General features: G+C 43.3%; 1 protein-coding gene across 1 annotated transcript in view; it reads right to left on the bottom strand.

The window, feature by feature from the left end:
* The window catches only part of LOC126282194 (putative helicase MOV-10), a 461,728-nt gene that overhangs the window by 186,642 nt on the left and 259,424 nt on the right, over positions 1 to 15,662 (bottom strand). The window lies entirely within an intron of this gene.

Genomic DNA, 15,662 nt, shown 5'->3' with positions numbered 1-15,662 from the left:
TGACTTGGAGCCTGGGATCACAAACTCGTCCACTTGTTGGAGATGCCAGGAAACAAATGAAAATCAAGTAAAAATGTAATACAAAATTGACTCTGACTCTCCTGTACCATTTCCCAGGAGTAGAACATTCGAAGATGCTCAAAGTGGTGACCCTGGACACCGATACACTGGTGCACTCATTGAATGAAAGAATTATTTACTGCTTCCAGTGTTGCCTGCTGAAGAGAATTACAAGCAAGCACCATACGTTCCTGCACATCCTTTGGAGTTGTTGGAATATCATGATAGACAACATCTTTAATGAATCGACAAAGAAAAAAGTCCAAAGGATTTCAATCAGGAGACCTAGCAGGCCAAGTAATTTTTCCTCCTTGGCCAATCCATCTGGCAGGATATCTTCACAGTTCAGAACACGATGTGTACACAAGGCATTATGTGCTGGACATTCATAGTGTTGATACCACATAAGCATTCTGGTTCTCTCACAGCAGTTCATCCGGAAGGGGAGGAAGAATTTGTCTGAGGAAGTTGGCATACGTTTTGCCGTTTAGACTACCATTGACAAAATAAGGGTCAAAAATTGTAGTACCAAGCATCCCACACCAAATGTTAACTCTTCATTGACGCTGCTGTTCCACCTGTCTAAGCCATCGTCGGTTTCCCTGGACCAATAATTCATGTTCCTTGTATTTACCTGTCCTTTGTTTGAGAAGGAACATTCATTGGTAAATAGACCACTGGAGAAGAAGTTCATGGAACTGGTGACATATAAGAATACGATGTACACTGGTTTTAGGAATGCAGATCTCGTGTTCAAGCTGTCGTGTGCTCACGTGTGGATTCATAGCATTGGAAGCAAGAACAGTAACTTCGGCAGCTTCGTCTGTGTGGGTGCTATGAGGATTGTGCAGTTGTGGGTTGAAACTTCCTGTTTCCTGAAGCGTCACAACAAGACAAGAAAACATCCATCGGGAAGGTAGGTTCTTGTCAGGATATTGCTATCTGTACAGTTCCCCTGCCTGCGTAGGATTTCACCTACTTTCAACAACAACAATAACAGTTTGTAGGAAGGACAGTCTTTACTGTATGCCTAATCCACATGACAGTATATAAAAGGACTAAACTACTGTACTAAATGTATCCGTACATAAGAAAACAGTATTGCAATTACAGTTCTGCTAACTTACATTTCCCATAGATGAGTAGTACTTCTTCCTTCTCTTCATTGGCGTACATTCTACTCACACAACTCTTCAACTGACGATGGTTGATGGAATGACGGGTTGAGCATTCTACTTATGTTTACACTTGTCCTCTGTCAACGTCAGTATGTGGATGTGTTCCATTACCCTGAGTACCTGCACAAGTACTGGGAGCACCAATATCAGTGTCGCATTATGTAATTAATTAATAACGTGGTGTTTCAGTGAATGGTATCCTGTGATTTTTTTTAAGTAGGTCTTTAGGAGATGAAATTAACTGCCGAGTAAAAAATACAGGGTTCCATTTAAAAAAGTACCATTGTTCATATCTTTCTAAAAACCAAAGCTACAACGACGGGTATCGATGCTGACTGGTGTCCCCCTGATGGCTAAAGAACATTTGCTTGAAACATTTTGTAATTTGCATCTGAACAAACAGTTATTTAGGGTGGTCAAGATAAATGGGGCACCCTGTATATTGATCTTGTAATGGGATAAACTGGATGGATCGGCTGAATATTACACCACCATATTAAAAACAAAGATTCCAAGACTTACCAAGCGGGAAAGCGCTGGTAGACAGGCACAATAAAATAACACACAAACCCAAAATTTTGTGTGTGGGTTTGTGTGTTATTTTATTGTGCCTGATATATATACAACGATTCCAAGACTTACCAAGCGGGAAAGCGCCGGTAGATAGGCACAATAAATAAAACACACACACAGAATTTCTAGCTTTCGCAACCGATGGTTGCTTCTTCAGGAAAGAGAGAAGGAGAGGGAAAGACAAAAGGATGTGGGTTTTAAGGGAGAGGGTAAGGAGTCATTCCAATACCGGGAGCGGAAAGACTTCCCTTAGGGGGAAAAAACACAAGTTTACACTCGCACACACACACATATCCATCCGCACATACACAGACATATATATATATATACACTTCCACATAGGAAAAACATGGGTGGTTTGCCTTTAAATATGTCTGCTTGTGTCTGTGTATATGCGGATGGATATGTGTGTGTGTGTGCGAGTGTACACTTGTCCTTTTTTCCCCCTAAGGTAAGTCTTTCCACTCCTGGGGGCGGCTGCAAGGGTAGGAGCCGCCACGGTGTAAAACCTGTCCTATGCACCCTCCCACCGCCACCTACTCAAGTCCTGTAACCCGGAAGGTGTACACGGTCAAAGGAAGAGCCACGTGTGAAAGCACCCACGTGATTTACCAACTGACCTGCCTACACTGTGACGCTTTCTATGTGGGAATGATCAGCAACAAACTGTCCATTCGCTTGAATGGACACAGGCAGACAGTGTTTGTTGGTAATGAGGATCACCCTGTGGCTAAACATGCCTTGGTGCACGGCCAGCACATCTTGGCACAGTGTTACACCGTCCAAGTTATCTGGATACTTCCCGCCAACACCAACCTATCCGAACTCCGGAGATGGGAACTTGCCCTTCAATATATCCTCTCTTCTCGTTATCCACCAGGCCTCAATCTCCGCTAATTTCAAGTTGTCACCACTCATACCTCACCTGTCATTCAACATCATCTTTGCCTCCACACTTCCGCCTTGACTTACATCTCTGTCCATACTCTTTGCCTTTAAATATGTCTGCTTCTGTGTGTGTGTGTGTGTGTGTGTGTGTGTGTGTGTGTGTGTGCGCGCGCGCTCGCGCGCGTGAGTATATACCTATCCTTTTTTCCCCCTAAGGGAAGTCTTTCCGCTCCCGGGATTGGAATGACTCCTTACCCTCTCCCTTAAAACCCACATCCTTTCATCTTTCCTTTTCCTTCCTTCTTTCCTGACGAAGCAGCCGCTGGTTGCGAAAGCTCGAAATTCTGTGTGTGTGTTTGTGTGTTTTATTCATTGTGCCTATCTACCGGCGCTTTCCCGCTTGGTAAGTCTTGGAATCTTTGTTTTTAATATATTATTCCCATGTGGAAGTTTCTTTCTATCCAGGAATTTCTCACTTCCAGCCTTGCCTCTCAATCTTTCTTGAAAAACCTTAATCCTACTCCCAACGTCACCACAGCCGAAGCCCAGGCTATCCATGTTCTGAAAGCTGTCCGATCCATCATCATTCTTCCGGCTGACAAGGGTTCCACGACCGTGGTACTTGATCGTCGGGAGTATGTGGCTGAGGGACTGCGTCAGCTTTCAGACAACTCTACTTACAAAGTTAGCCAAGGTAATCCCATTCCTGATGTCCAGGTGGAGCTTCAAGGAATCCTTAGAACCATAGGCCCCCTACAAAACCATTCACCTGACTCCATCAAACTCCTGACCCCACCGACACCTCGCACTCCTACTTCCTAAAATTCACAAACCCAAACATCCCGCCCGCCCCATTGTAGCTGGTTACCAAGCCCCCACAGAACGTATCTCTGCCTACGTAGATCAACACCTTCAACCCATTACATGCAGTCTCCCATCCTTCATCAAAGTCACCAACCACTTTCTCGAACGCCTGGAATCCTTACCCAGTCTGTTACCCCCGGAAACCATCCTTGTAACCATTGATGCCACTTCCCTATACACAAATATCCCGCACGTCCAGGGCCTCGCTGCAATGGAGCACTTCCTTTAACGCCGATCACCTGCCACACTACCTGAAACTCTTTCCTCGTCACCTTAGCCAGCTTCATCCTGACCCACAACTTCTTCCCTTTTGAAGGCCAGACATACCAACAATTAAAGGGAACAGCCCTGGGTACCAGGATGGCCCCCTCCTATGCCAACCTATTTATGGGTCGCTTAGAGGAAGCCTTCTTGGTTACCCAAGCCTGCCAACCCAAAGTTTGGTACAGATTTATTGATGACATCTTCATGATTTGGACTCACAGTGAAGAACAACTCCTGAATTTCCTCTCCAACCTCAACTCCTTTGGTTCCATCAGATTCACCTAGTCCTACTCCAAATCCCATGCCACTTTCCTTGACGTTGACCTCCATCTGTCCAATGGCCAGCTTCACACATCCGTCCATATCAAACCCACCAACAAGCAACAGTACCTCCATTATGACAGCTGCCACCCATTCCATATCAAACGGTCCCTTCCCTACAGCCTAGGCCTTCGTGGCAAACGAATCTGCTCCAGTCCTGAATCCCTGAACAATTACACCAACAACCTGAAAACAGCTTTCGCATCTCGCAACTACCCTCCCGACCAGGTACAGAAGCAAATAACCAGAGCCACTTCCTCATCCCCGCAGACCCAGAACCTCTCACAGAAGAACCCTAAAAGTGCCCCACTTGTGACAGGATACTTCCCGGGACTGGATCAGACTCTGAATGTGGCTCTCCAGCAGGGATACGACTTCCTAAAATCCTGCTCCAAAATGAGATCCATCCTTCATTAAATTCTCCCCACTCCACCAAGAGTGTCTTTCCGCCGTCCACCTAACCTTCGTAACCTCTTGGTTCATCCCTATGAAATCCCCAAACCACCTTCCCTACCCTCTGGCTCCTACTCTTGTAACCGCACCCGGTGTAAAACCTGTCCTATGCACCCTCCCACCACCACCTACTCCAGTCCTGTAACCCGGAAGGTGTACACGATCAAAGGAAGAGCCACGTGTGAAAGCACCCACGTGATTTACCAACTGACCTGCCTACACTGTGACACTTTCTATGTGGGAATGACCAGCAACAAACTGTCCATTCGCATGAATGGACACAGGCAGACAGTGTTTGTTGGTAATGAGGATCACCCTGTGGCTAAACATGCCTTGGTGCACGGCCAGCACATCTTGGCACAGTGTTACACCATTCGGGTTATCTGGATACTTCCCACCAACACCAACCTATTCGAACTCCGGAGATGGGAACTCGCCCTTCAGTATATCCTCTCTTCTCGATATCCGCCAGGCCTCAACCTCCGCTAATTTCAAGTTGCTGCCGCTCATACCTCACCTGTCTTTCAACAACTTCTTTGCCTCTGTACTTCTGCCTCAACTGCCCGAACTCTTTGCCTTTACAAATGTCTGCTTGTGTCTGTGTATCTGCGGATCGATATGTGTGTGTGTGTGCGAGTGTACACCTGTCCTTTTTTCCCCCTAAGGGAAGTCTTTCCGCTCCCGGGATTGGAATGACTCCTTACCCTCTCCCTTAAAACCCACATCCTTTCGTCTTTCCCTCTCCTTCCCTCTTTCCTGAAGAAGCAACTATCGGTTGCGAAAGCTAGAAATTCTGTGTGTGTGATTGTGTGTTTTATTTATTGTGCCTATCTACCAGCACTTTCCCGCTGGGTAAGTCTTGGAATCTTTTATTTTTCCCATGTGGAAGTTCCTTTCTATGTTAAACAGTATATATATATTAGTGTACAACCCGATACCTAACATCCGTATCTCTGTATATTTTACACACATGTATTGGCACAAATGATATGATGGAATGCATGTTAATGACACCATATAGAATTGAGTAGCTAATCAAGTAACATAACAAAATTTCAAGGAGGATAGAAAAAAATTGTAAACAAACACCATATTTTCAAATTTTGATAAAACTTGTGGGTAAAAAAAAAGAGTTATGTCTCACATTATTGGTTCTGACATGAAATATTATTTTTTATGAAAATCACAAAATCCAAGATAATCATTATTACAGTAACAGGAACAGAAAAAATTGGCTTTTTTTCTTATAAGCTTATGAAATGCATTGAAAAAGACATCATGTTTCATAAAAATGTGTTCTCTTCATAAAAAACAAGCTTAATGGATGTGTCTAGCAATACGTCTGAAGTTGTTGAGAATTTTTTCCACAAAACCCAATTTGTAATTATGAAAAAAATCAGTATTTTATTATTTGCATTATCAGATCAGATATAAACATTATTTTGCTCAGTAAATCACAAAATTCACAGTAACATCTGCTGTGTATCAATTTGGCAGTTTATTTCATGTAAAACTAATGCAGCAAGAACTTTTGTAATTAACATTTTAATTGTGAGTAATGTATTGGCATTTTCAGTAATTGCTGTTTTGTTTATTTCACTGTTAAAAAAATGATTTGGCAACTACCGATAGTCCACAAAGCCTCTACAATGATGAACATTGGACTTTAGTCCATGCTATGCTGTTGTAATGAACAGTATGCTTGTGCTCCCATGTACACAATTTATTCCACAATGTTGTTTCTTATAGATCAGTTACTTCTCTTACCTTCGTTGAGTATAAGGGATAAATGGCCACATTGGTGACCTGGTGAAGGTGCAGAGTAATTTTTGCACTGATACCATTGCTGTACTAGGATCATGCAACCTCCACCCAACTGATGTGTGCCAAAATTCATGCACCATGCCTACAGCTTCTGTTCTAGACAGTGCAGTACTTCTCAACTGAGTCTTCAAGCATCAACAGAAATCAGCTGTGCAAGTGAAGTGCTCCAGTACAGTGGTTCAACTGATGATGCTAGTCTTGAACAACTGAAAGCAATAAACAATCTACTGTGGGAACTCACTCCCATACCAGCCTTTCAGAAATACTACACAAGATGTGAACTGCAACCTTCCAGCTGCACAGATTTGAGTCATTCACCATGGACACCACGTCTTCAGCACCAGCCACTAATTTGTTCAATCCACCGTACTGCTACCAGCTACATAATCTGCTTGATTGCCCCATACAAGAGCAAGCATGAGCCAAGTACTAACTCCAAACACTGCTTGTACATCACAAGTAAAGTTGAGATGGAGTCCACGAAAAATATTTGGACCTCCAATCAATTGCTGCTTATTAAATGGACCAGCAAGATCAATATCAATGGCTTTCAAACTGCGATAGACAGGTACGCTGCGCCACCAGCGATGACGCCATGCACGTCGCAGAGGCATTGTTGTGGCACGTTAACACAAGTGAACGTAGCAAGCCAACGCCCAGCGAGACACCCAGAGCTACGTCCGCACTCCTCAATGTTCGCAAAGCGAATAATGGTCCGTGCTGTGGCGCAGCTGGACCGCAGTAGCACTTATCGCAACCACAACTTCCGGTCGCAGCGCAACAGAACGGCGCCAGGGCGCCATATCAGCAGACCGGAAGTGAGTTTTCCAGTGACACGGGCCTAGTAATACTAGGGCCCGTGTTGCGCGGCAGCCTCGTTCATGTTTGAAGCCTGGGCTTCAAACATGAACATGGAACATATCCATTTTTGTACAGACCAACCTCAATCCTCGCCCATGATTGTGATCATTTTTTTTCTAACAAATAGTGTTGCAAATGAACAATTACTTTCAGAACATTCCACTGAACACCAACAATGTATCCTCATTGTTGACGACAAAGCTGGCAACCATGTGCTGCATCCACAGGTTTGGCATTCATCCTTCTACGCATTAGTCAATCCCTACCGACTTCACCTGATTGCTTCCAACTCTGACTTCACCACGCCCACCTGGAGTGTCAACCTTCGCATATCAACATACCTCCGCCTCCCCACAACCCACTCCAAGCCCATGCCTGTGAAGAACATTTGCACTCATGTCATGCCCAGACTTACACAGAACACCACAGATCCTGTTTTACTCTCACTTGTGCAGAACACTGCCAACCATGCTGCATATGCACAACCACCACACGCGTCCTTCTAAGCCACACCTGGGCAGAACTGTTTCAATTGGCATCGTAAAACACACATCGTAACTGCTGCTTATCACAGTGACCTTCATCCATCCAAAACAAATGAATGTACACCAAGTCACCCAACCCCATGTACTGCCACATCCGTGCAGGAGCCGTTCGCCAAATCTGCGTGTGACTGTCGGCCAACTTGTGACTACTTAATACTGCTCACAATACGTTCTTCCATTCAGGAAGACTATCCCAGTTGCCCCTACATTCAGCACAGCCATGAATATTCTCTCACTAAATTGATAATGACTTTTACCAGATTTCACATCTCTGATTGCACTTGTGAACATGATCTTTTCATTGACCCAGATTCTGACAAGTTTGCCGGGGTGCTTCCTTTCCCTCTCATCGCGCTTATGATGAACCATTTTATGAACCATTTTTCAACAGACATCAGCTCTGACATCCACTCCCTACCACCTAGCCACTCATTGACAGTGGACTAATGTATGGCATTGCAACTGTACGAAGCTGCCAGCTTGTCAGTCCCAGTTCACGGATCCATAATCCAGATTCTGCACCTGTTATCATCTTGCTGCCTCACATGTATATTCTCTCTTAAAGACATCATAGAACCAGTCCTAGTGATGGAAACTTTTACGCCAATTCCACCTTTCCTCATTTGTACAACACGCCATGCTCCTGAATTTTGTCATGGGTCACTGCATCCCAGGACCTTTCGCTCTGGCACCTCCACCTCTACCTTGTACATTGACCATTCCAGACACACAGCAGGAAGATAGTGATACATCCATTGACATACTCAAGCAATGTCTTCCTCAGCTGATGAGCTCATGGTGATTCACCACCATTACGCCAACTGTCGTGCGACATTGGAAGCACTCTGCATAGAGAACACATTTCTCCTGCAATGTGATAATGACACACCCACTGCCCTACCCTACCATATGAGCCGCTCATACCAAAACACATAACAGTCACAATGGCGAGAATGGGAGACATGTATGACCCTGGCCCCACTGACAGGTGTCACCCACCTGACATCCAACCACCCCACTCCGCACTCCACTCAGCATCCTTACCATCACAGATCGCAGACATACAATGAGACACACGCAACAGTACACTGTGGTTTTCCACATCACCTGGCTACTCCAACACCAGCACCTTTGGTCATGCTCCTCCTGCTGTACAGTACACTGTCACTATGTCTCTTCTGCGTGACTCACTGGAACACAGCTCCATCACCATCCAGTGCTGATCTTCACCCATCTACACTGACTACATTCACCTTGTTCCACATTCCATTACCACACACCCTACTCAGGTTGATGATGCTGACACACCAGAGGAATCAAATATAACAAGATGCTTTTTTGACCACTTTTAGTTGCGCTATTCAACCTCCAACTGCCACCGACAGCTTCAGCGTCTTTTCCCTGCAAGAGTCACCACAACAACGTCGGATTCTATAACTATTCTCTATCCACACAGACTTGAAACACAAACTGCAACAGATCAGTGCTTAGCACTGCTGCCTCCCCTTGGCCTCCAGTCCATCATGGACCATCACCACACAGGCCACACCTATCAAAATTGGCACTGCCTAATAAATTAGGAGCTCGCATTAATTGTACCACTCTCAACATACACCATCACTATAATCAGTTCAGAATCCCTTGGGTACATCTGGCCTCCTCATGATAACATCCTTGTCATCGACAATCTGGTGGCAGCACAGATGTTTTCCATATCAGCCCAAGCTGTACTGTCTATTTAATGCTTCTATGACACCCACTGCGACTTCAAGAACTGGCCCAGTCATGTCTCACAAAAGTGGCTCCCACAGCACAACTGGTCACTCATAACCATATATTATCACCTATGAGATACAGTCCAGCTTTGATCATTTCCTACCAAGCCACGGCACAAATAGTCAGGCACACCTGTGTGATAATGACGAATCATCAGCCCAGTCTCTCTCCCACCAGGGCTCCACACTACTGGAATGGGGGACTCTGAGGCAACCATTAACGGTCCACCAAGCCTCCAAAAGGAAGAAAACTAGATATTCGGACTTCAGTCTGTGCTATGCTGTTGAGATGTGTGCCTGTGCTCTCATGTATAAAGTTTATTCAGACAATAAATTTTACATTGTTTCTTATGGTTGGGTTACTTCTCTTACTTACAGCAAGTATAGGGAATAAGAAACCACAGATACATAAACATGAGCTGCAGAGGTTAGCAGTAGTAGCTGTTGTAAGGTTAAAATTTATTGTAAGTAGGGGGGAAGAAATTCACAATAAATACCAAGAAGATGTAAAGAGGTGTTAGTTTTTAGGGAATCTGGATTCCAAAAATTATGATTACTCAGGGTGCAAAGACAGATTTACACTCTGGATTCTACTTGAAAGACTACCAAACATGAGCTAAGTATTCTAGTCTACTAAAATTACTCAAAATTACTCATGGTGACAAATACCTTTTTGAAAGTTTGTCACTGGTCATATTTAAAGTATAAATCTTCTTGCTTGATTAGTGGATGGTACATCAAAAGCTGGTATTAAAAATTTCTCAATTTTCAGATGAGGGTTATGATTTGGAAGAAAAGTTTTATTTATGACTCAATTAAATAACTGCAATTTAAAAAATTATAATGAAGGTGTTCACATCCATTTACTGAAACATTTTGCTGAATAATTAAAAAAAAGTAATGAAGGTGTTTGCATCCATTTGCTGAAACATTCTGCTGAATAACTAAAAAACTGTAATGAAGCTGTTCACATCCATTTACTGAAACATTTTGCTGAATAACTAATCCTATTTGGGATGAGTCTGGTTTAATCTTCAAGGAGAACAAGTTCAAAAATAAATAAATACTAAAAAATTAAAAATATCATAACTATGTCCATTCAAGTGCTCTGTCAGTTAAGTATTGGTCAAACTTATATATAATGCTACACAGGGGACAGACGTTAGTTGATAAAGAAAAGTGTGGTTTTGCAAGTTGCTCTGCCTTTGATACTGTATAATTTACTAGTTGGAATTTGACACAGAAATCCATACTAGACTGTATAACAATAACTGAAGAAATCAGAAGTTGCCTGACAGAATTGAAAGTGATACCAAGAATTAATATCGAAGGAGACCATAGACTATTGGCGTGGCCTTTGGAGAAATTAGGAAAAGGTGGAAAAAGACAGGCAAACATCGCTGAAAGATAGAGAAATCCAAGAGATATACAGGGGGAAGATTAAGGCACAATTTTGTCAAGATGAGGGGAAGGAAGTAGAGGAAGAAAGGAGGAGTTTGAAACAGTCTCTAGTCAATGCAATGAAAGAAATATGTGGAAGGACATCAAAAAGTCAGATACAAAGAAACTCCATAGTGGAATGAGAGAATTGCAGGAACAGCCAAGAAGAAGAATAAAGCACAGGGACAATGGTTCAAGAACAGAGTGGAACATAGTAGAGACAAATGGAAATGACTTAAGAGGAGCAGCAAGAAATGATAGCTCTGGCTAAGAAGATGTCTTGGGAAAAATTCACAAAAGAAGCAGAAGACAATTTTGAGGATAATAAAAAAAAATTATACTACATATTAGCGAACAGAAAGAAGCAATAAGAAACTATTTCAAAAGTCATCAACAAAGAGAGAAAAACCAGTGTGGGAGAAAGAAGAAGTTTTTAAAGAAGGAAAAGAATATTTCCAAAAACTATATGAAGGACAGGATGAAACAAAGATACATAAGGAGACAGAGGGAGATGAAACAAGAGGAGACTGAAAGAGAAGATCTGCAAATCTTGGATGTAGAGAAACCTTCGATATAAATGAAAAATTGCAAAGCTCCTATGATATCACAGTGGAAACAATTAAAGTCACAGGACCTATCAGAATTCAGCACCTGTGTAGAATAATGAGGATAGTTTGGACATATGGAAAGATTCCTGTTGATGGGACAGAGGGGATTATTGTACCTATATTTAAGAAGGGTACCACGGAGCTCTATGAGAATTACAGAGGAACAGCACTATTATGCTACTGCGTGAAGATTTATGAAAAGATAATTTTACAAAAAATCAGGAATAAGATAGAACCACAATTAAGAGAAGAGTAACAAGGATTTCAACCTGGAAGATAAACTACAGATGTCTTATTTACAACCAGATAGGTTGTAGAAAAGGATGGCAATTTGGGGAAAGACATAGCAGTTGCATTCGTAGACATAAGAAAGGCTTTGACAGTGATGAAATGGAAGAGATGTGGGAAGGTCTGAACATACTGTAACTGTCAAAAGGAATACAACTGAGAATTATAAACAAGTACAAAAATGCCTGAACTGTCTTGTAACAGAAGGCAAAAGATCAAAATAGTTTATAACAAACACAGGGGTTCAGCCACGATGTGTGCTCCTGAAGGACAGTTCACCAAGGGTCAACAGCAGATGATGTGAAAATCACAGCATATGCAGATGATTTGATGATTTGGGAAGAAAATGGGCAGAAATTGGGAGAACAACTTAGTACCTGGTAGAGGGTAATTGGAGCAACAGACATGGAAATGAGCTTAACAAAAAGTGAAGTCATGAAAATCATCACGAAGAATGAAAAAAATATTACAGAACTAAATTTTTTTCAAGTATCTAGGAAGCAAATTAACCACGAAAGGAACATCAAGGATAAAATTTCTGAGAAAATAACAAATTGTTTGAAATTTTATTGTGGTGCATTGGACATAATTGGAAATTAAAAGTTAATTCCCAAAGCAAAGACCATTATGTACAAGTCATGTTATCAGCCAATTTTGATCTCTAAATCAGAATGCTGGACTTGGAAAAAAATATATATATATATCTGAGCAATATACAAGCAATAGAGATGTGCTTTCTGTGAGAGATCCTGTGTGAGATGAAAAGGGAACAATATGAAATACCCTGCAGATCAACCCTCTAACAGAAACTGTGGAGAGTGCTACAGTTAAATCGTTGGCTACATTAAAAAAAACATGGAAGGGGGGCAGCTCTCAAAGTGCAAGTGTCATTATTTGTCAGTAGCTTTTATATGGAATGTAGTTTGGATGTGGGCTTCAGTGAGGCAGAGATCAATGTCAAGTACCATGACTTTGTACAGTAGAAAAAGACCAGGTGAATGAGTTGAGAAAAGAAGTTAAGTTGATGCAGGAATCAAAGGAGTTATTCTTCACCACGTCATGAGGCCAGGACACAAAAATATCATCAAAAAGGCTGGGATTTTGGGTATTGAAGAATGCCTCTGCTATGTGACCCTTAAGCTCCATGTACCTATGTAGCCTGAGTGCTCGCCACACCACCCAAATTATTTGGATCCTCTCAGTTGACATTTGTTTCCATGAACTTTGGAGACACAACCTTGCCCTTCCACACATCATCATATCTGGACAACCTCTTGGACTTAATTTTTGTAACAACCCCATGCCCCTCTTTTCTTACATTGTGCTTTTCATATATATTTATCTTACATGCTATAACTCTTTTTTCTGTATTAATTCTTGATTGTACTACTCACCCCTTTTCTCCATAGTCTATATCTACTTCTCACTTTACTCCTTTCATTTCTAGACTGAAGCTGGTACAAAGCTTACCAATGTATTATCTCTGACCTGTTTTCTCAGAAGGAGGTCCACCTTCATCTTTGTTTACACTTGTCCTCACTACTGGTGAGTTCCTCTCATCTTGGGATCTGAATGACCAACCATTCATTTTAACCTTCCACAACATATCCCCCTCTCCTCCATGAGGAATTAATTATTACATACACTCCTGGAAATGGAAAAAAGAACACATTGACGCCGGTGTGTCAGACCCACCATACTTGCTCCGGACACTGCGAGAGGGCTGTACAAGCAATGATCACACGCACGGCACAGCCGTCACACCAGGAACCGCGGTGTTGGCCGTTGAATGGGGCTAGCTGCGCAGCATTTGTGCACCGCCACCGTCAGTGTCAGCCAGTTTGCCGTGGCATACGGAGCGCCATCGCAGTCTTTAACACTGGTAGCATGCCGCGACAGTGTGGACGTGAACCGTATGTGCAGTTGACGGACTTTGAGCGAGGGCGTATAGTGGGCATGCGGGAGGCCAGGTGGACGTACCGCCGAATTGCTCAACACGTGGGGCGTGAGGTCTCCAAGGTACATTGATGTTGTCGCCAGTGGTCGGCGGAAGGTGCACGTGCCCGTCGACCTGGGACCGGACCACAGCGACGCACGCCAAGACCGTAGGATCCTACGCAGTGCCGTAGGGGACCGCACCGCCACTTCCCAGCAAATTAGGGCCACTGTTGCTCCTGGGGTATCGGCGAGGACCATTTGCAACTGTCTCCATGAAGCTGGGCTACGGTCCCGCACACCGTTAGGCCGTCTTCCGCTCACGCCCCAACATCGTGCAGCCCGCCTCCAGTGGTGTCGCGACAGGCGTGAATGGAGGGACGAATGGAGACGTGTCGTCTTCAGTGATGAGAGTCGCTTCTGCCTTGGTGCCAATGATGGTCATATGCGTGTTTGGCACCGTGCAGGTGAGCGCCACAATCAGGACTGCATACGACCAAGGCACACAGGGCCAACACCCGGCATCATGGTGTGGGGAGCGTCTCGTACACTGGCCGTACACCTCTGGTGATCGTCGAGGGGACACTGAATAGTGCACGGTACATCCAAACCGTCATCGAAAACATCGTTCTACCATTCCTAGACCGGCAAGGGAACTTGCTGTTCCAACAGGACAATGAACGTCCGCATGTATCCCGTGCCACCCAACGTGCTCTAGAAGATGTAAGTCAACTACCCTGGCCAGCAAGATCTCCGGATCTGTCCCCCATTGAGCATGTTTGGGACTGGATGAAGCGTCGTCTCACTCGGTCTGCACGTCCAGCACGAACGCTGGTCCAATTGAGGCGCCAGGTGGAAATGGCATCGCAAGCCGTTCCACAGGACTACATCCAGCATCTCTACGATCGTCTCCATGGGAGAATAGCAGCCTGCATTGCTGCGAAAGGTGAATATACACTGTACTAGTGCCGACATTGTGCATGCTCTGTTGCCTGTGTCTATTTGCCTGTGGTTCTGTCAGTGTGATCATGTGATGTATCTGACCCCAGGAATGTGTCAATAAAGTTTCCTATTCCTGGGACAATGAATTCACGGTGTTCTTATTTCAATTTCCAGGAGTGTAGTTAAAAAAGATAACATGCATCCTTAGATATCACTGTACATTTTACCTTCTCATCGGCATTGCCACATCTGTTGTTAATAAGATGAAGAAAAGAAGTATTAGGTCACTGAAATACAACATCTCTTCTGCTTATGATATTATTTTTTAAAAAATATTAAAAATTCTCTGCCAATTTTGGTTTGATACTCCCCTTCCCCACAAGCATTTCCTAGAGGACTGAAGCATGTGGTAGTAATAATCATTTATCAAAGTGCTGATAAGTAGTGACAGCCAATTAATCCTTTCGTTGGAAAAGATATGCTCCCTGCATTCCATGCTGAGGGTAGCTTTTGTTATGGCTGTACTGGGTGCTAAATGTTGGTGGCTTGTGCTGAGAGATGACATTCCAACAGCTGTGAAATACTTATCATCAGATTTTTCGAAAACCAATAGGTGAAAAAATTAGATTTTTGAACTTCTTGCAGTCTGATACCTTTGTTCAATAAGGAAATGAATGGCTTTTCATGATCTATTATACTTATTGCACTGCATCAAATTAAGTAAAACATTGCATGTAATTTTAAAGAGTTTGGCAGAAGTAAAAATGCATTGCATAAACATCGCATATGGTTGATTTTTAGCTCATGCATTGCAGTGAATGAAATGTAGGTTAAGATATTGAC

This window comes from Schistocerca gregaria, chromosome 7 (genome assembly GCF_023897955.1).
Source record: "Schistocerca gregaria isolate iqSchGreg1 chromosome 7, iqSchGreg1.2, whole genome shotgun sequence".
NCBI lineage: Eukaryota > Metazoa > Arthropoda > Insecta > Orthoptera > Acrididae > Schistocerca > Schistocerca gregaria.
The sequence above is the reverse complement of the archived record's forward strand: the minus strand, read 5'-3'. Positions and strand labels throughout refer to the sequence as shown.